General features: G+C 49.6%; 1 protein-coding gene across 2 annotated transcripts in view; it reads right to left on the reverse strand.

Annotated features, from left to right (window-relative positions):
* LOC140393173 (uncharacterized) overlaps nt 1-21267 on the reverse strand; it is a 384488-nt gene that overhangs the window by 161929 nt on the left and 201292 nt on the right. The gene's annotated exons all lie outside the window — the stretch shown is intronic.

A 21267-nucleotide genomic window follows, 5' to 3' on the forward strand; every position in this document is an offset into this window, starting at 1 on the left:
CTATCAATGGGGTTTCCTGCTGTTTGTACCCTCCATTGCCACGGGTTTGGTTGCCGTTGGCAGGACCGGAAGATCCCGCTGTCGGGAACAGCTGGAAAATCCCGTCCATTGTGTGGCAATACCCAATTTTGCAGTTACTAGTGGCAATAAAAAATGTTCTTGGTCCCTTTGTTCCATGTATCGCATTTTGGGAACTTCCGGTCAATCTTGTATTTTTAAAAACTGGAAAAAGGGCTGGAAAGTATGGCCACCAAGGTCGCCTGACTTATTTGGTGGATTAGAACCACTCTCCTGAATCAAGAGGGAATCAAAGAACATTCCAGCCTGGGAGAAAAAGTACAACAGAAAGAAGAAGGGAGGGAAAGAAATAACTTTATGTACCACCTTTCACACCTCAGGACATCCCAAAATGCGCCACAGCCAGTGAAATGTTGTAATATGCCTTTAAGGGATAGCAGCATCATTTTAATTGAAGTGTGTCATGTGATCCAGCCTCAGTTTCACTTTAGCCTGGAGCGGAACACAGACACAGCTGTGCAGTTCTGATATCCTCCAGCTTTCTATCCATGTATATACATTCACATGTGCCTGTTCTTGATAAGTGAACCCACAACATGGGCGGGATTCTCCGAAACCTGGCACGATGTCCGGGACCCGGCGCCAAAAACGGCACGGATCACTCCGGCGTCGGGCCCCCCCCCAAACTACGCAAATTCTCCAGCCCCGAATGGTCTAGCAGTGGCGTGAGGCCATTCACGATGGCCATTCATTGACGCCGCATGGCGTTACAACTCAAAAGACGCACCCCCCCCCACCCCGGAAGACCAGACAAGATAGCCGCCCGCTGCGCAGCCCCGAGGTTCCAGGATCGAGGCGCTCCTGGACGCAGTGGAGGAGAAGAGGGAGTCCCTGTACCCCAGACACGGCCACAGGGTCGCCCCACGCCTCAGCTGGCGTCTGTGGAGGGAGGTGGCAGAGGCCGTCAGCGCTGTGGCTCTGACACCACGGTCAGGCAGCCAGTGCCACAAGACGGTGAACGACCTCATCAGGGCAGCGAGGGTGAGTCCCCCCTCCCACTCCCTGCCCGATGTGCGGCACACCCCCAGGTGAAACCAACCCTAACCCTAACCTCTGCGCTATACGCGCAACTGATGGCGTGCATTCATATACCTGTCTAACACTGTTGCCTTTTACCTCTGCCACCCACCCGCCCCCCACAGGAGAAGGGCGCACACAACAATAGGGAGCATGAGAGATTGGAGGGGGCCCAGCTGATGAAAGGGGCCCATCAACCATCAGCACTGGTTGATGTCGTTAAAAAGGTGTTTTGATTTACGCCGACGTGACCTTCGGCCCATCCGGCCAGCAGAATATGGGCAGCCCCGGAGTCCATGTCTCGCGCCCGTCCCTGCCATTCTCCGAGGCGGGCGGCGCAATTGACACCCCGCCTACTTTTCACCCTTCGGAGAATTCGGCGGGGGCAGGATTTACGCCGCCCCCCAGCGATTCTCTGACCCGGCGGGGGGTCGGAGAATCTAGCCCCATGTTTCCACAGTCCTTTAGGAGTGATTATATCATGATAACATACAACACTCCATGGCATGAGATGACAATTGGCGTTTTGGTCAAACCACAATGACTGTGACAGCATCTGTGTTTTCCATGAGATTGACGCTGTGAAACAGGTGTCCATATCTTTTGGGAATTCGTTAGCTCTCCTTCTGTTGATCCTGACATGGTCTGCCTGTGTAGACCTTCACCTAGGCAAATTGTTATGGTTTGCTTTTCTGGATCAGACACTTAGTAGACATTCAGAGGGCCAGCTGAGCACTGAAATCAAGGGAGCGCTGCATTTAAACAAATCCTCTGCACTCACTCTGTCAAACCAGGAGGATTGTCTTTTGCAGACCTGCGCCAGGATTCTCGGAGGGGACTGTTGGATGTGGTGGAGGAGAGGCGGGCAACCACCTACCCTTGTGTTGACAGGAGGCATCCGATCCTGCCTGTTGCTTAAAATGTTTTAATTTGCTTATTAGTTCAGAATCATCCAATTTCAAAGTGGGGAATTTTGTGGACATTTTGACAAAATTCCTTTGACCTTTCTTCTCCTGCAGTACCTGGGATGAGTGTCACTGTTGCTGCTTTCACATGTTTTTCTGAAGCTCTGCCCGTTTCAATCACAACCTTCTCTGGTGCGATATTGTTTGTTTGACTTTCCCTCGCTCGCTATGACTCCAGTCACTTGCCTTCCCCAACTTAGCTAACCTGGTGCTGGTCTTTGCGATATGCTGCCCCACTCAATTTAAGGGATTTGACTGCTGAACGGCTCTTTATTTGAGCCCTATCTTGGCACTGCGCCTTCAAAGCCTTTCTGTGCAGTCACCACACTACGGTTTCAAAACCCTCTCATACTGCAACTTCTGGCTTTACCAGATGAGCTAGGTATGTTCCGGGGAGTCATTTTTCAAGGCAGGCAAGTCATCATACCAGAATATTTGTGACCTGATATTCTTCAACAACTTCTCACACTCACAAGGGCATAGATCAGACGAGAAGATTTGCAAGGGAGACAATCTTTCGGCACTGAAGTCATCATCAAGAAGTGTGAGGCATGTCAAGAGCATATGGTAAGTCAGCACAAAGAATCACTGATTCCACATGAAGTTCCTGCCCATCCTTGGTCCAACATTCATGTCCAAGACAATCTCTTCATCGTCATCATTGACTACTTTACCAAGCACCCATTTTTCAACAATTGTGCAATATGGCAAGCACAACCGCTGCATCATGCCTAGAGAGATCATTACAGGTAACATCCATAGTATATTGCTAATCCATTTCAGGGTATGTGTAAAAAGTATAATAATAATCTTTGTCACAAGTAGGCTCACATTAACACTGCGATGAAGTTACTGTGAAAGGCCCCTAGTCGCCACATTCCGGCGCCTGTTTGGGTACACAGAGGGAGAATTCAGAATTCACCTAACAGCACATCTTTTGGGACTTGTGGGAGGAAATTTACAATGCAGAAGGAGGCCATTCGGCTCATCGAGTCTGCACCAGCACCTGGAAAGAGCACCCTACCCAAGCCCCTCTATTCCCATAACGCAACCTAATCTTTTGGATGCTAAGAGGCAATTTAGCCTGGCCTATCCACCTAACCTGCACATCTTTGGACCGTGGGAGGAAACCGGAGCATCCGGAGGAAACCCACGCAGACACAGGGAGAACGTGCAGACTCTGCACAGACAGTGGCCCAAGCCGGGAATCGAACCCGGGACCCTGGCGCTGTGAAGCAACAGTGCTATCCACCGTACGTAGAACATTGATCATATTAGTTCTCATTATCCTAGATTTAACAGCCTAACTGAACAAATGGTTCACAGGGTGAAATCCGTAACTATCAAATTTAGGCAGAGCAAGCAAGTTCTACACATTGAAATGTTATACCCGAGAGTGACACCTTTAAGTGCAACTATTCTATCATTGGTGGAACCTATGTTTGGCAGACTAGTATGTACAAATGTATCCACTCGAACCCACTCTACTCCCTCAGAAACCTGAGCGCAATATTTAAAACTGCAAGAGAAGATGACCAATGTGCACAATAAAAAGTGGTACAGAATTGCCAAGTTTGAAATTGGGACAAGTTCGCAACTAGCCAAGGTGACAAGGATTAGTTTGGAACCAGGGGCCTATGAAGTCATGACACACAAAGACGCAATGGTGAGGTGTAACCGAAGACATCCAAGAATGACAATCCCACAGAACACTGTGAGCAATCAATGGAACTGGCAGATAAGGTTACCATCACAAGACCTGGGCATACCAGTAGATTGTCTCTATGCTTTAGAGTCTCATAGATTCACCACTTATGTAAGGGTAACTAAACATGAACATATATTGTAAATAGTTATACTTGTTGGAGGGGGGAAAAGTATCTTTAAAAAGGGGGCTGTTGTACTATGCTTTAAGGGATAGCACGTGCCATTACTTTAAGGGAAATGTGACACGTGACTCAGCCTCCGTTTCACTTCACCTGGAGCAGAACACAGGCATACAGGGTACGATCTTCTCATCCACGTCCACGAGCGAGCGGGTTGAGCTGCATGTTTCCCAGCATTCGCAGTGCTGAGAAACACATGGTTATTCAATGCGACTCGCTTTGAATAAGGGGCCTAAATGGGTATCGCGCATCTGAGGCTGCACATAGCCTCGTTTTTTACAATGGGAACTGTTGCTAACTTTTGGTTGGCTCTTAAATGTTGCCCATTGGGTCTTTACTGAATTTGCTCTGTTTCTATAACCCCTTTGCTCTAGAGTCACCAGGTATCTTTATGCTACCGCCATGAGGTTCAAGTTCAAGTACTGATCAATAACTCAACACACCAATTAGTAAGATTCAAATCAAAACACATTTATTATTCATAGTAAATCACTACTCATGCATAAACTCTACTTTCTAGACTATTCTCTATCACTAAAAGGCCTATACTTAGCTTCGGAACTGGCCCACCAGGTCAGGCGAACAAATAGCCTTTTGTTCGATCTGAGTGCAGTATTCAAAAGCTGGTATGGACTGGTAGCTAGGAGCGCCTATCTCGTAGCGTGCGTTGACTGGAGACTTACTTGGTTGATGCGGCAGCTTAGACAGTTCACTCTCAAGGATTGATTCGAGTTGGTGAGTGACCCTGCCAAGAAGACCGATTTGAACTTGGGGGCTCTACTTTATAGTCCCCAGGGGCTTTGCACTGTTCGGGGCGGACCCCGTATCTGGTTCCAAGTGATTGGACTACGTTCCGAACACTTGGATCGATTTCTCCAATACTGGAGCTGTTCCCTAAGTGTCCGTTGGCCTTCCTTTGTCTTGGCGCCTGCTGGTGCCGAGGAGTCTGGCTTGGCCTTATTCACCTTAAATGTTTCGATTGTTCCCGGGGATCGCTCATTAGTATTCAGATGGCTGAGTTTCAGTGCTGTCTGGGCTTTTGCAAGTTCTAATACACAGGATTTCTGCACTTGCTAGTTTTGCTTGTGTTGGCTGAATTTCCCTGCATTCTTTGCGGACCTCCATTTTAAGTCGGGAAGTGGCCAACCCAGGTGGCTACAGAACTCCGCTCGCCGGAGAGATCGGGACGCCATTTTTAAATAGCTTCTCAATTTCCTAAAAATCCGAAAAGAATCCCTGACCTCCCCCCCCCCCCTCCCCTCAGCCCGAACGCAAGATGGGAGGGTCACCCAGCCCGCCCCCCCCCCCAAAGATCCCACACCATGCAACCCCGACCCGATTGTGTGCGCGAAATACCAGCTTGGCACCTTGGCAGTGCCAACCTGGCAGTGCTCCTGCCAGTGTCAGGCTGGCACTCAGGTGGCACTGCCAGGGTATCCAGGTGGCACCAGCAGTGCCAGGGCACCACACTGCCCAAAGGGCATGCAGCAGGCGGCCTCCGATCCCCTTAGAGATCCCCACGAGTGCCATTCCATCTGCTCCCAGTTTGTAGGGACCGGTACCAAGCAGCACTCGTCCGAAGTGAAGGGATTGAATTCCAAAGCCTCCGGTACCTCGGGAATCTGCACATTAGAGCAAGGCTACGTGCCTCACTCTAATAAGCAGATTTGTTAAAAGGTGATCCCGCCATTGTGAGCAGGATTCCCCTTGCAACATCTCGCGAGATTGCGTTGAATCTCGCAAGGTGTGAGCCGGGTAAATCCCGGGAGCAGGGTCTCCCAGCTTTCACCAGCCTCGCGGCGAGCTGCTTTTCTGGTGCAGCGTAGCCAATGGTTTGCGCCCACATAGTACTGCAGCACTGATGTCCTCGAGCTTTCTATCCATTTATACAATGTTCCCATGTGTCTGTGTTTAATAAATGAACATACAATGGGCTGGATTCTCCACAGCCCCGTGCCAAAACCACGTTTGGCGCGGGGACGGAGAATAAACTTTCGCGCAAATATCGGGCCCGCTGTCGGTCTGGCAATTCTCTGGACCCGAGAATCGGAATGTTCGCGGAGTACTCTGCATGGCTGGGGCGCCATTGCCAGAGGCCCGCCCAGCGATCCTCCGCGCCGGCCGAGTTCCCAACACTGTGGTTCTAACCACCTATAGCCATTTGGGAACTTCGCGTGCGGCTGCAGACTCAGTTCGCGGCCGCCCTGGCGGGGGGCGGGGGGGAATCGGGCGGGCTGGGGGGGGGGGGGGTGCCTTATTGGCGGCCGGGGAACAGATCGGGCCGGTCGGATCTTCGGGAGCGCGGCCAATCTGGGGGACCTACATCTTTTAGTTGCCTCCGCGGTCCGAGTCCGCCATGGCGCTCGCCGCGGCCGCTGGAGGCTGCCGTCGTGAGCATGCGCGGACTCGAAACCGGACGTGCTGGGCCCCGTATCCGCAGCTAAAGCTGCGTGAATCACTCCGGGTCCCTGCTAGCCCCCTGCAGGTCATTGAATCGGTTCAAAATTTCTTCAGGAATCTTCGGAGTGAAACGCCAACGTTTTTACATAGCCCCATTTTGGGAGAATCCAGCGCATGTGTTTACTCAATCCCTTCAGCGAGATTGGTGCCTTTATATCATTATAACACACATGACATGAAGTACTTTATGTTGTGTAGTCCCCATTATTGGAATAAACACAGTAGCCAATTTTGGCCAGGGCACTGGGAAATGGCCTTGTTCTTCGATTAATGCCATGGGATCTGTGTTGCTTATTTCAGGATGGTTGGCGTAGTGTTCACAAAGACCACAAAATGGCTTGAACTTAAATTTATTAACACTACTAATTTGGATTTGTCACATACTCCTAAAGAATATACAGTTGATTAATAACATTCAACTACACTCATCTACAGCTAATCTGAATACTGATATAAACTATGATCTGTACTCACACTATTTGTACATCTGACTCTCTCTCGCTAACTCCTTCACTCACTCTTCCCACAAGGCTTAGCAACACTGCCTTACATAGTTGTTGCTCCCGCTAGTGACTACTCTAGAACCTTGCAGTTATGATAATACCACAGGATCCTTCACACTTCCCTGAGAGGACCGACCAGGACGTTTAGGGTGTGCTTTAATATTTCACCTAAAATATGAACCCTGTTCATGCACAATGTCCCCTCAGAAGAAGAAAAAAAAATTACAAAACGTATGATTTCTCCTGAAACCAAACAGCATGACCACAATCAGCAAGAAGAATAAAGGCAATTCAAAATGTGTTGGTCAGCCTTTCTTTATTGAGCTCTATTTTAGCGATTTGATGGTAGGATCATTCGCAATTTAAATCTACTCCTGACGGTGACAAGCATAATTTTAAAAAGATAGATTACTAAAGCTACTGCTGGATCTCTGCCAATTCTTCCATCTTTAGATCTGAGGAGATACAGCAGACTGGATGTAACTGAGCTGATCAACCTGTGGGCTGACCCATTTACTAGGCAGTAAATAGCCTAGGGGCAAATCCTGCAAGCTCCTTAGCCTCCCTCCCTCTTGATTGTCCTTATCCAAACACAGTACAAAGAGATGCGAGACTGGCTGGGTTTGGAGATGATGTGTTCATTTATTTTTAAATTTGGAAAGATGAGTCTGCGTCAAAATTCAAGAGGACATCTTTAATTCCATTTTTTAAATTAAAAATGCACTTTTACATAAAACTGAAGTGATGAAGTTGATGGATTTCCATATCGGTAGAAAGCAAAATTTTGAGACATGTTAAATTGGATGGAATTTATTTGCATGTAATTTACAATTTTGACAAGCTGCCTGTTCTGACATGCTCAATGCTGACCTTTTTACTGCAGCAATACTATCAGCTACTCGAGCCTCACTTCCAATGCTGTCTCTATCTGCTGTTTTAACTGCTGCGCGTTAATAGTAAATTAACAGCATGATCTGGGGATTACAAAGACTTAAAAGTATCAACCACAGCTCCCACCTTCACAGATGCAAAAGATCATCTCAGCATTAAAAAAAAAATCAGCATGTCACACCAATATCCCAGCATTTCCAATTCTCATTAAGGTAAAAAAGATCACACATTTTGAAGTTGTGGTCCAAGATTCCTGTCACTTTCAACAGCTCCAAAACCTCCAAATTACAAGGTTCACGTGAAGGAGACAAAGGAATAAAAATGGTCAGCAGGCTTTACACAGAAGCTTATGAGATGGAATAAAAATGTGCTGGGAAACCATTAAAGTATGTCAAATCAATCCTGTGAGATGCAAAGTGACACTGCCTCATCAAAAAAGTGAATCAAATAAAAGTATGAAAATGGTCTTCAGTGAGTTTTGAAGTATATACATATTAAAGAGGACACTTTCTTTTCAACGGCATCAAATACTGGGTTCTGCTCAGTGATGATGCTGTCACAGAGCATTAACAAAGGAGCGGCATAGTGAATATTCAGTATTTATGTTAAATCAATTTCCTCCTCTGGGTACAATCAAACATTACCAATCAACTTGTACTGAAGTCACCATAGTGCCACAACACTGTTGGACAATCAGTGGACGGTGTTGGACCAATTGCTATGAGAGATCATTTATTTTTGAGAACCGAGGAAGGTAAAATCTGATGGAACGCAAAACTCTTTCTAACTCCTGATCCTGGCTTCTATGCGACTGTACCATCCATAAAAGATTGTTAACCTCTCCTCTCCCTCATCCTCCCTGTCTCCTGATACATAAATTAAGGGCCTTTGCACTCGCTCCTCATTCATCATGTTAAAGCTTTTGGAATAGAGATGACCCCTGATGTGTGCAACATTAGGGTCACTTTAAACAATACTCGTTTGATTGGATTGAGGGCTTCTCAGGCCAAGTTAAACCATAATCCTCAGGACAATGTAGATAGGTTTCAACCCTTTAACCTGAGCTTAGATCTCCCGATGTAAAAGATCACTAGCTAAACCTAGGTCCTTATTCTGTATAAACAATCAATTCCAATGAGTCAATAATTGTTGTAATAAAATGTCCAAACATAAGTTATTAATTAATGACAATTTGCAACTAGCTATAGATCAGCCGGTTGAATAGAGAATGGGTGGGTGCATGCTCATGCATCTCCTTAAGTACAAAAACAGCTTTGTAAAATAAAAATATGTTTTGGCTTTATCACAGAATTTATCTTAATGCATGATTGCAGCACTAGCCATGGGCCAGAGCAATAATCCAGTCTCATTTTAAAATAGCTCAAAATTGCTGAACAGGAATAAAGAATGTTTATATGATGGCGAGTGTGGAAAATGCTTTTGTTACCCATGTTGTTTTATCGCTAGAATTCAGCATTTTCGTCTTCTCAGGGACTCTGCAGGCTCTTTACGATTGGCATTTCCATAGTTAGGGAAACCGGAGAGCAATATCTGTGCACTGGTTTCTGTGTCGATGTTGATGAAAACAGCTCAATTATCCCAATGGCTGAATAATAATATATCTACAATTTTGCAAATCCACAACAAATAACAGTCACTAGAAGTCTATTAGACTAGAAGTCTATAAACATAGTCTTCAGAGTGATCTCTTGTTTAAGGCATGGTAAGCATTAGGTCAGGGGTAGCCTGGGAACAAACATTATTTTGCCCAACCCCCACTTTCCCAGTGGACAGAATGAATAGGAAAATTCCACTGTTTCCATTCACATCACCGCAGGGGATAGTAAATTACAGGACACGTCTGTTCCCCAGCTACCTCTAATCTGCAGCGTTAAAGAAACACAAAGCGAAACGAGATGATTAGACACTCATGACCCTAGTATTTGTAACTATCTATTTGCATTAAATTACTTTAAATCAGATGAGTAAGGCATCATAATATGGACAAAGCCTGGGACACGGAAAGCAAGCATCACAATGAAACAGATCATCCTCTGGCTCGGCACCAATGAAGATTCTCACACAGCAATTTATTTTTAAAAAGCAAAATAAAACGAGAGTATGTTGGAGAGCTTACTGCTTCAGAAATAATCAAGAAACTGATTGTAGCTAAAACCTACTTGTACAAAAGGAACTGATAAATCTGTCCTACAGGCTTGTTCTTTGCAACTTTCTCTCTCCCTCAATACACTGGGCACACAATATGAAGGCTCAGGTATGCCGGGACACTGCCCCAAATCGCAGCATCAAATGCAGAGAATACCCATACCCAATCCATCAGAGGTTTACCTGAACCTACAGGCCCAGGTCCCACTCCAAATCCCAACTTGGATTTTGAAAATGCCCTTAAAGTTCAGGATGAGTGTTTCTAATAGTATATGAAGATTAATTAAATTTAACGCATGGAGGAAAATACTGAGGGCCTTAGTTCTGCAGCCTCCTTCTTACAGTTTGAGGTGTCCCTTCAATGAAACTGCTAATGATTATCACAAAGTCCTTCAATTTTAGTTTTAACTATCCTAACTTTCAAACATATTGGGCAGGATTCTCCGACTCCCCGCCGGGTCGGAGAATCGCCGGGGGGGGGGGGGGGGGAGCGTCAATCCTGCCCCCGCCAGCTGCCGAATTCTCCGGCGCTGGGGATTTGGCAGGGGCGGGAATCCCGCCGCGCTGGTTGGATGCTGTTGGCAGCAGCCCCCCGGCGATTCTCCGGCTCGCGATGGACCAAGTGGGCGCCTGTTTTAGGCCAGCGTAAATTACAACAGGTACTTACCGGTGGGACCTGGCTCCGCGGGCGGCCTCCGGGGTCCTCGGGGGGGGGGGGGGGGGGGCGCGGGGGGATCTGGCCCCGGGAGGTGCCCCCACGGTGGCCTGGCCTGCGATCGGGGCCCACCGACCCACCGGCGGGCCTGTGCCGTGGGGGCACTCTATTCCTCCGCGTGGGCTGCTGTCGGCCAGCGCGATGGCTGACGCGGAGATGAACCCCCCCGCGCATGCCCTGGGATGACACCAGCACACGCTGGCGCTCCCGTGCATGCGCCAACTCGCACCGGCCGACGGAGGCCCTTCGGCGCCGGTTAGCGTGGCGCCAAGCCCCTTCCGCGCCGGCCGGCGTGGCGCAATCCACTCCGCCGCCAACCTAGTCCCTGAAGGTGCAGAGGATTCCGCACCTTCGGGGCGGCCCGATGCCGGAGTGGTTCACGCCACTCCTTCCCGCTGGAGTTACCCGCCCCGCCGGTTTTCGCAGAATCCTGCCCCATTATCCTTATGAAAGTTGGGGATGCATGAAATGCAACATTATAAAGAAATCAACAGAAATCCATCCACTTAATCTCTTTGGTTTGTTTTTTTGCCCATTATCCTTAAATACATTTTCCTGGATAGGTTTCAATATGATTTCTGGAAATCAGAGGTTAGCAGATCAGTTAAGTTTTGACTGAAAATTAGAAAATGATTCGAAATAACTTTAAAGTTCAGGAATATATCCGCAAATAAAGCCTGCACTAATGTTTTCATAGTGATTCAATGGCACAGTTAGCCTTAAAAACCAGGAAACCCCTTGATCCAATCTCTCTAGTCTCAGTAATTCAGTTGATCACAGTTGGAGTAGCAAGAGGGGTGCTACAATATGCATCAGAATTCCCAGGTTAGAGAAAGGCAAATTCATGCAGGATTCCTGTTTTCAATCACTATCCATTGAACTCTACTGAAGGTGTGTGTGTGCGTGGTTGCAAGTCAAGAACAGGATCAGCCTAGTTTGTGACATCCCCCATAGTTAATTAACCTATCCCTATGATAACAGCCATGATACTGTCACATGAGCATTGGTTACCACTATGGTTAGCACTGCTGCCTCACAGCACCATGGACCCAGGTTCAATCCGGACCTTGGGTGACTGTCTGTGTGGAGTTTGCACTTTCTCCCTTGTCTGCGTGGGTTTCCTCCGGGTGCTCCGGTTTCTCCCACAGTCCAAAGATGTGCATGATAGGTGGATTGACCATTATAAAATTTCCTCTTAGTTTCCAGGGATGTACAGGTTATATGGGTTACGGGGTTAGGGCAGAGGACTGGGCTTAGGTAGGGTGCTTTTTCAGAGGGTTCGTGCAGACTCGATGGGCCGAATGGCCTCCGTCAGCACTGTAGAGATTCTATGATTCTAAGCACACATTAAGGCTCACTCTGTGAATAAAGGCTGCTTGCTAGGGGTATCAGAGCTTAACAGAAACCCATGGATAGGTCGCCAACAACAGCATCAGGACCATCACAGCAGGAGGCGGAGAGGAGAAAAACGAACACAAATACAACATGCTGGAATGGTGCTCATGGCCCTGGTTACTGTCTACTATTGAGTTCTCTACCAACCGACGATTAAAATACATTACCTAACCCAAAGGCACTGTGAGAGAATACCCCATGCAGTAATGCAAATTAAAGTCATTCGCCTATACTACGTAAGTATATAGACAGATACATGTTTCTCCAACAATGTGGTTCATAAACATTCCAGTTTTCATTCTAATCAGAGCGATGTGCTAAAATCACATATTAACTCATTTTTTTCAATAAACCAATATTTCGTTTGAATCAACATAAAGGTTCCAATTTGCACAATAGCAGCAGATGGCAGCAAACGCTTCAATGGCCATTTGCCAAATCTATCACCCACTTTTATTATTTTAGATGATAATGTTGCGAAGAATTGTTAGAATACAGTCTGCTCTTTAACGGTCTATAAAGTAATGCTGAACTATTCGATTCTGTACATGAGCATCCCAAAACAAACTCCGTTTTTGGAGTAAAAGCAGCTGGTTCCTTCAATCCGCACACAGCACAAAATCCAATACTCAGTAACAAAACATTTCCTTGGAAACCACACAGCCAAGAATGTGCTCAAGACCAGAGACCTGAACAAGCAACTGAATTGCCCCCACAATTGTAGCCATGACAACAACGGCATTTTGTTCTATGGGGTCATGCCTCTATGATACCCTGAGGTTGCTACGAATTGAATCGTATCCATTCATGATTCTTCCCCATTTTGGTAGAATTCTTACATCATCCTCACACAGTTTTCGAAATTGTGTTACCATGACTGAAATTTTAATATATACAATCGCTGGCATCCCCACACAGTGGGCGCCTCCCGCATAATGGGGTTCCCTGCAGGCCTCGCCCCCGTGGCACTACCTGGCCATGTTCCTCACCACCTGGGGGCAATGTTCCCATCCAAGCCCGAAAAGGCGTGGCCCACATTTTCTATTTCTGTAAATATTTGGACATGTGCACAAATTTTTCACATGAACAGGATGGTTAAGAGAGGTTTTCAAAGCACGAGTATTGTTGAGTGAACGATCAAGGAAATAAACCTTCTGAAGCTCATTAATAGCTTATCGATTCTATTAGAGCATCAAACTTCATCGGACACCCCAAAATATTTATTTGTCTAAAGCACCCCAGCTAGTGGATCATGAAGGGACTTGTCTAATTTATTTCCTGATTTGTTTAAATATAAACTACTAATACTGACATGGGCAGGCATACATGACACTTATGACAAGAATGTTGAACAGGATTCCCTTTCTCAACAAAGATTTGCCAAATGTGTTTCCGGCAAGGCTGGTGGGCACTGAAGCCCCGATGCTGGCAATGTTGGTGGGGAGGCCCCATTACCAGTGACGGTGGTGGTGGGGGGAGGCACCCCGATCTCTGTAGTGCCAGGCGCTTGCCGGCTCTATCAGGTCCCGCCCCGCCACAGTGACGGTGCAAAACCTGCCCCTCTGCGTTATTTTGACAAAGCGTCAGAATGTCTGGAGTGGAAACCTGCCTCTGTTTCTGGGGAGAAATACGCTCATTTTCCGTCAGAACCTGACACTTTGCCATGTTTTGGGAAAATTCCGCCTGTGGTTTTATAAAGGCTACTATATGGTAGTTTAAGGAGTTCAACTGTATCAATACCATTAATATTTTATATACTTCAATTAAACCTTCGTGAATCACATCTTTCCAGACTGCAGCTTGGGTTTCTCTGCACTTTCTTCATAGTGCATCTCATTCACAGCACGAATCAGCTTCACTGGTCTTTTCTGCACCTTCTCCAATATATATCTTTTACGATGAGGTCACCAGGAGTATGCAGAGCTAAGACCTCTAAATAAGGTCTGAAAACCCTTAGCACAGCTAAGGAACCCTATCTGCTAGTATTTTGACCAGACATCCCAATAATAAACATATTGTTCGGCACCGCGATACCACTGCTATGGTATCGTGGTGCCGAGGACCCGGGTTCGGTCCCGGCCCACTGTGTGTGTGTGTGGAGTTCTTCCTCTATCTCACCCGCACGGCCCAGGAGGATGTGCGGGGTGTGTGGATTGGCCAAGCTCGATTGCCTTAAATGGAGGAAAGAATTGAGCACTCTTTAAAAAAAAATTAAAATAACTAAATATGTTTTTCACATTGTTTTGCTTCCAATGCATTAAAAGACGGAGTTTATTACAATCCCAAACTCCTTTTTACTATTTGTCCCAAAAATCTAATTCCATTCAATGTGATCTTAGCTCTGACTCACTGATAGTAATTTTGCCTTTGAGTGAGTAGGGCTGATTTTAACTTGACCTACTCAGCCAGAATAAGGTGGTAATGGAGTTAAAGTCACGGTGCACCTTTTATCACTCTTTCCTGCGATATTTACTGAGGTTATCCATTGGGCAGGAACTTTAATCCTATGTGTATTCAGTTCCTATGATGTCCATGCTACTATTTTAAGTCACAAGTTGGACACTGTGCACACTCCAACTTGAGGGTGTAAAGGAAAAGGCTCCAAACACTTCACGCAATCATTATTTTGTCAAACCAGAAAGAACAAGAGATCAATGTTGGGATCCACAGGATGTGAGCTCTTGCTCCCCCGGACGCTCCTTACTTCAACTGACACCGCTCCATCTTTTCTGCCCCACCCCTGCACTCGGAAAACTATCTTCCTGCCAGCTAGGTTGGTCTCCAATGAGTGTTCTACTTGCTGCTCACTCATTCCAAGCTTGGAGTTAAATTCACATCCAAAGAAGGTCATAGGTTCAAGCCCACTCCAGAGAATCGAGCCATGATCTAGGCTGAGACTTCAATACAATACCACGGAACCACAGGACACTGAGAGGTACCCTCTCCGGATCAGGTGTTAAATGGATGGACTCATCTGCTCTTAGGTGTATGTGTAGATACAATGGGACTATTCAAACAAACACAGGGAAGTCTCTCAATGTCCTGCATCATATTCATTCAGCAATTAACAACACCCAACATCGGTCTCACCGATTACGGGGCCTTGCTGTATACAAATGAGCTATTTTACATAGAAACATTCGGCCCTTCAATCCTGTTCCGCCATTCATATGATCATGCCTGACCATCCACCGGAATAGCCTGAACCTGCCCCCTGCCCCAAATCCTTTGATCCCCTTCGCCCCAAGTGCTATATCAAACTGCTTCATGAAAGCATAGTGCGCAGTTTAACACAAAACGTGAGCTCCATAGTCCTTTAGTCACGCTTAATAAATTGTAGCGCACAAAGACTCCGAGAGACGAATAGAGTGAAGTCGATGAGGCTTTATTAAGCGTGACTGTTTCCCCCGCAGTTCAGTAGTAGACTGCCTGCGGGGGAGGACTCCAGGTACTTATACTCCGCCTTCAGGGCGGAGCTAGAGGTCAACGTCCAACCAGGACCCGGGATCTGTCAGCCAATGACATCATGGCTTCACAGTCCCACATAACCCCTAATGCATACTACCACATTCACCCCTTGTTAAAAATGAACCCGGCGGGGTGATGCTTCGCATGGTGGTAAGGGTTTACAAGGCTGGTCCTGGGATGAAAACTTTTGCATGTTATTACAGTATGTACAAAGGTTTTTTTTTTTTCAAACTATTTACAGTAATCGTCAGGAAAAGACAAAATGTTCTTGTTAAAAGTCCACATATTGTACTGTTAGATCGACGCCACGAGTCGGTCGGGCGGTCTGGTCGTCCGTGTCGATCGCCTCGGCCCCGGTGGTGGTGGTGGTGCTTGTTCCGGTGTTGTCGTCTCCGGGAGCCTTACGGTTTCAGCTTGGGCTTCATTCCTGGTTGGGCCTGGGAGGAGGACTGATCCTCCTGGGAAGGGGACGGTCGCGGGGTGCGGCGGTGGCAGGAAGGGGGGAGGGTTGGGTGATTGGTGTCGGGGGGGTGTGTGTGTTGCCGGCGGGCGCCAGATCTCGCAGAGAGACCATATCCTGTCGGCCGTCGGGGTACTCCACGTAAGCGTACTGCGGGTTCGCGTGAAGGAGGTGAACCCTTTCGACCAACGGGTCCGACTTGTGCGCCCGCTTTCGGAGCAAGATGGGTCCTGGGGCCGCCAGCCAGGTCGACAGCGACGTTCCAGAGGAGGACTTCCTGGGGAAGGCAAGGAGGCGCTCATGAGGCGTTTGGTTAGTGCTAGTACACAGTAGTGACCGGATGGAGTGGAGGGCGTCCGGAAGGACCTCCTGCCACCGTGAAACTGGGAGGTCCCTGGACCGTAGGGCCAGTAGGACGGTCTTCCAGACCGTGCCGTTCTCCCTCTCTACTTGCCCGTTCCCCCGGGGGTTGTAGCTGGTCGTCCTGCTCGAGGCTATCCCGTTGCTGAGCAGGAACTGGCGCAGCTCGTCACTCATGAAGGAGGACCCACTGTCGCTGTGGACGTATGCGGGGCAACCGAACAGTGTGAATATGGTGTTCAGGGCTTTAATGACTGTGGCCGCGGTCATGTCAGAACAGGGGATGGCGAATGGGAAGCGGGAGTACTCGTCCACCACATTAAGGAAGTATATGTTGCGGTCGGTGGAGGGGAGGGGTCCTTTGAAATCCAGACTAAGGCGTTCAAAGGGGCGGGAAGCCTTAATCAGGTGCGCACCATCCGGCCTGAAAATGCGGTTTGCACTCTGCGCAGATGTGGCAGTTCCTTGTGACTGTACGGACCTCCTCTAAGGAGTATGGGAGGTTGCGGGACTTGATAAAGTGGTAAAACCGAGTGACCCCCGGGTGGCAGAGGTCCTCGTGGAGGGTTTGGAGGCGGTTAATTTGTGCGTTGGCACATGTGCCGCGGGATAGGGCATCGGACGGCTTGTTCAGCTTTCCGGGACGATACAAGATCTCGTAGTTGAAGGTGGAGAGCTCGATCCTCCACCTTAAGATCTTGTCGTTGTTGATTTTGCCCCGCTGTGCATTATCGAACATGAAGGCTACCGACCGTTGGTCCGTGAGGAGAGTGAATCTCCTGCCGGCCAGGTAATGCCTCTAATGTCGCACAGCTTCCACTGTGGCTTGGGCTTCCTTTTCCACTGAGGAGTGGCGGATTTCTGAAGCGTGGAGGGTTCGGGAGAAAAAGGCCACGGGTCTGCCCGCTTGGTTAAGGGTGGCCGCTAGAGCTACGTCGGAGGCGTCGCTCTCGACCTGGGAGGGGAGGGACTCGTCGATGGCGCGCATCGTGGCCTTTGCGATATCCGCTTTGATGCGGCTGAAGGCCTGGCAAGCCTCTGTCGACAGAGGGAAGGTCGTGGTCTGTATTAGGGGGCGGGCCTTGTCTGCGTACTGGGGGACCCACTGGGCGTAGTATGAAAAGAACCCCAGGCAGCGTTTCAGGGCTTTTGAGCAGTGCGGGAGGGGAAATTCCATGAGGGCGCGCATACGTTCGGGGTCGGGGCCTATTATCCCATTGCGCACTACGTAGCCCAGGATGGCCAGCCGGTTTGTGCTGAAAACGCACTTGTCCTCGTTGTACGTGAGGTTCTAGGCTTTAGCGGTCTGGAGGAATTTTTGGAGGTTGGCGTCGTGGTCCTGCTGATCGTGGCCGCAGATGGTTACATTGTCGAGATACGGGAATGTGGCCCGCAACCCGTGTTGATCAACCATTCGGTCCATCTCTCGTTGGAAGACCGAGACCCCGTTTGTGACGCCAAATGGGACCCTTAGGAAATGGTATAATCGCCCGTCTGCCTCGAAGGCTGTGTACTTGCGGTCACTTGGGCGGATGGGGAGCTGATGGTAGGCGGACTTGAGGTCCACGGTGGAGAAGACTTTATATTGGGCAATCCGATTGACCATGTCGGATATGCGGGGGAGAGGGTACGCGTCTAGTTGTGTGTACCTGTTGATGGTCTGGCTATAGTCTATGACCATCCTTTGTTTCTCCCCTGTCTTCACTACTACCACCTGTGCTCTCCAGGGACTATTGCTGGCCTGGATTATGCCTTCCTTTAGTAGCCGCTGGACTTCGGACCGAATGAAGGTCCGGTCCTGGGCGCTGTACCGTCTGCTCCTAGTGGCGACGGGTTTGCAATCCGGGGTGAGGTTTGCAAACAAGGACGGGGGTTGCACCTTGAGGGTTGCGAGGCCGCAGATAGTGAGTGGGGGTATTGGGCCGCCGAATTTGAAGGTTAGGCTCTGTAGATTGCACTGGAAGTCTAATCCCAGTAATGTGGGGGCGCAGAGTTGGGGAAGGACGTAGAGCCTGTAGTTTTTGAACTCCCTCCCCTGTACCGTTAGGGTAACTATGCAGAAGCCTTTGATCTGTACGGAGTGGGATCCTGCAGCTAGGGAAATCTTTTGTGCGCTGGGATGGGTGGTCAAAGAACAGCGTCTTACCGTGTCGGGGTGGATAAAGCTCTCCGTGCTCCCGGAGTCGACTAGGCATGGTGTCTCGTGCCCGTTTATCAGCACCGTTGTCGTCGTCGTCTGGCGTGTCCGGGGCCGAGCTTGGTCCAGCGTCATTGAAGCGAGACGTGGTTGTAGTAGTTGAGTGTCTTCTTCGAACCCCATGGAGCCATCGATACTGGGGTCCGTTGTTGCCGTCCAAGGTGGCGTCGGGGAGAACAAAATGGCTGCCCCTATGCATCGTACATGGCTGGGGGGTCACAAGATGGCGGCGGGGGTGGACAAAATGGCCACCCCCATGCGTCGTACAGGTCTGGGGTGGTCCAAGATGGCGGCGCCCTTCCTCCCCTCATGGTGGCCGGGTGCCAAAATGGCGGCGTCTGCGGGTCGCACATGGGGTGCTGGGGGGGGTTGGGGAGCGTTAGGAACGCGCAGGGCTCCCTCATCTCTGGGGACAGCGGTGGTCGGGACCCAAAGTGGTAGCGCCGGCGGGTCATACATGGGGCGCGGGGGAGGGGGTTGGGGAGCGTAATCGGCGTGCAGGGATCCCTGTTCTCCCGGGACCGCGGTGGTCGGGACCCAGAGTGGCTGCGCCTGCGGGTCGTACATGGGGCGCTGGGGGGGTTGGGGAGCGTAAACGGCGTGCAGGGCTCCCTGTTCTCCCGGGACAGCGGCGATCTCGCGGGACCGGCACACAGCCGCGAAATGGCCCTTTTTCCCGCAGCTCTTGCAGACCGTTGCGCGGGCCGGGCAGCGCTGCCGGGGGTGTTTCGCCTGGCCGCAGAAATAGCAGCGGGCGCCCCCGGTGCGACTTGGCGTTTGGACCGCGCAAGCCTGTGGGGTGTCCGGGGGGGGGGGGGGGGGGTTGGTTTGTCGCGACGGGTACGTACGGAGCCCAATGGGCTGCCGCGCGGTCGGAGCCGTAGGCGCGGGTATTTCGCGCGGCCACGTCTAGGGAGGCTGCTAGGGCCCGTGCCTCTGAGAGTCCTAGCGACTCTTTTTCTAGAAGTCTTTGGCGGATTTGGGAGGAGTTCATACCTGCCACAAAAGCATCGCGCATTAACATGTCCGTGTGTTCATTTGCGTTCACTGACGGGCAGCTGCAGGCTCGTCCCAAAATTAGTAGCGCGGCGCAGAATTCATCTATCGATTCTCCGGGACTTTGCCGTCTCATTGCGAGTTGATAGCGAGCGTAGATCTGGTTTACTGGGCGGACATAGAGACTTTTTAGTGCTGCGAACGCCATCTGGAAATCCTCTGCGTCTTCGATGAGAGAGAATATCTCCGTGCTTAACCTCGAGTGCAGGACCTGTAGTTTTTGGTCTTCTATAACCCGGCCGGTGGCCGTTCTGAGGTAGGCCTCAAAACAAGTCTGCCAGTGCTTGAAAGCTGCTGCCGCGTTCACTGCGTGGGGGCTGATCCTCAGGCATTCCGGGATGATCCTGAGCTCCATAGTCCTTTAGTCACGCTTAATAAATTGTAGCGCACAAAGACTCCGAGAGACGAATAGAGTGAAGTCGATGAGGCTTTATTAAGCGTGACTGTTTCCCCCGCAGTTCAGTAGTAGACTGCCTGCGGGGGAGGACTCCAGGTACTTATACTCCGCCTTCAGGGCGGAGCTAGAGGTCAACGTCCAACCAGGACCCGGGATCTGTCAGCCAATGACATCATGGCTTCACAGTCCCACATGACCCCTAATGCATACTACCAAAGAGTGGCAGAGGCGAACACTGCTAGGGGGGTGACCGCAGTGGAAGGCCTGGAGCACGACGTCTGGGTCTTGAGTGGTGGTATCACATGTCCCTCCATGTTGCCCCGCTGCTGTGCCAGGGAGTCGTGGGCACAGCAGACCATCTAGGGGGTGTACTGCAGTGCACCCACCAGAGTAGCCCAGGAATTGGAACTGCATTTTGAGCAGTTAGATGCACCGCTTAATGGGTGGAAACATGGGCCTCGTTATATTGGGTTTCCGCCTTGGTCTCCAGCCTCTGCACAAGCGTCATCAGCCAGGATCACAGTTGGGAACACCCTTATCCTCCAGGAGCCAACCCGTCATCCTGGGGTGGTCCTCAAAGGGGATCTCCAGGGTGTAGCTGTCATGCAAGCTCCCTGGGAAGCGTGCACACACATGCATGATCCAGAGGCAGTGGTCGCCCACGAGTTGAACATTCAGGGAGTGGCAGCCCTTCCAGTTAATGTAGGGCACTCCCTGTTGCCCCGGTGTGTGCAATGCGACTTGCGTGCCTTCAATTACCCCTGGACCTGGGGCAGCCTAGTGATGTTGGAGAATCCTGCAGCCCGGGCATCTTGGTGGGCTTGGTCCAGTTCAGAGTTAAGATAGACAGCTTCCAGGGCATATGTGACCTCACGGATGCACTTGTGGGCTGTAGCTTGTGCAATGCCACACGCCCTCGGTCGTGCCCTGGAATGATCCGAGGTGCGATTTGATGGAAAAGAAACCCGAGTCCCGTTTTGGGTGTACTTAGCTTGCAGCACCGAGAAAAACCCTGCTTTCAAATGGGACTCTGCTTCTGTTCCGGGCCTTGGCGAGGAACGCCCGCCAAGGCCTCATTTGAACCAAGAGATCGGAGCCCCAGTTTTAAACTGCTCGCTTGAATATGTAAATATGTTCTTGTTAGCTCTCGCAAGGCATAATGTAAGTCTTGCGAGAGGCCTCTCGTAAGATTCACTGGCCTTGCTGTGTCCCAAATCGAGCACAACAATGCCGATAGATCTGCCCCCTAAGTC

Source organism: Scyliorhinus torazame, chromosome 16 (assembly GCF_047496885.1).
Source record: "Scyliorhinus torazame isolate Kashiwa2021f chromosome 16, sScyTor2.1, whole genome shotgun sequence".
Taxonomy (NCBI): domain Eukaryota; kingdom Metazoa; phylum Chordata; class Chondrichthyes; order Carcharhiniformes; family Scyliorhinidae; genus Scyliorhinus; species Scyliorhinus torazame.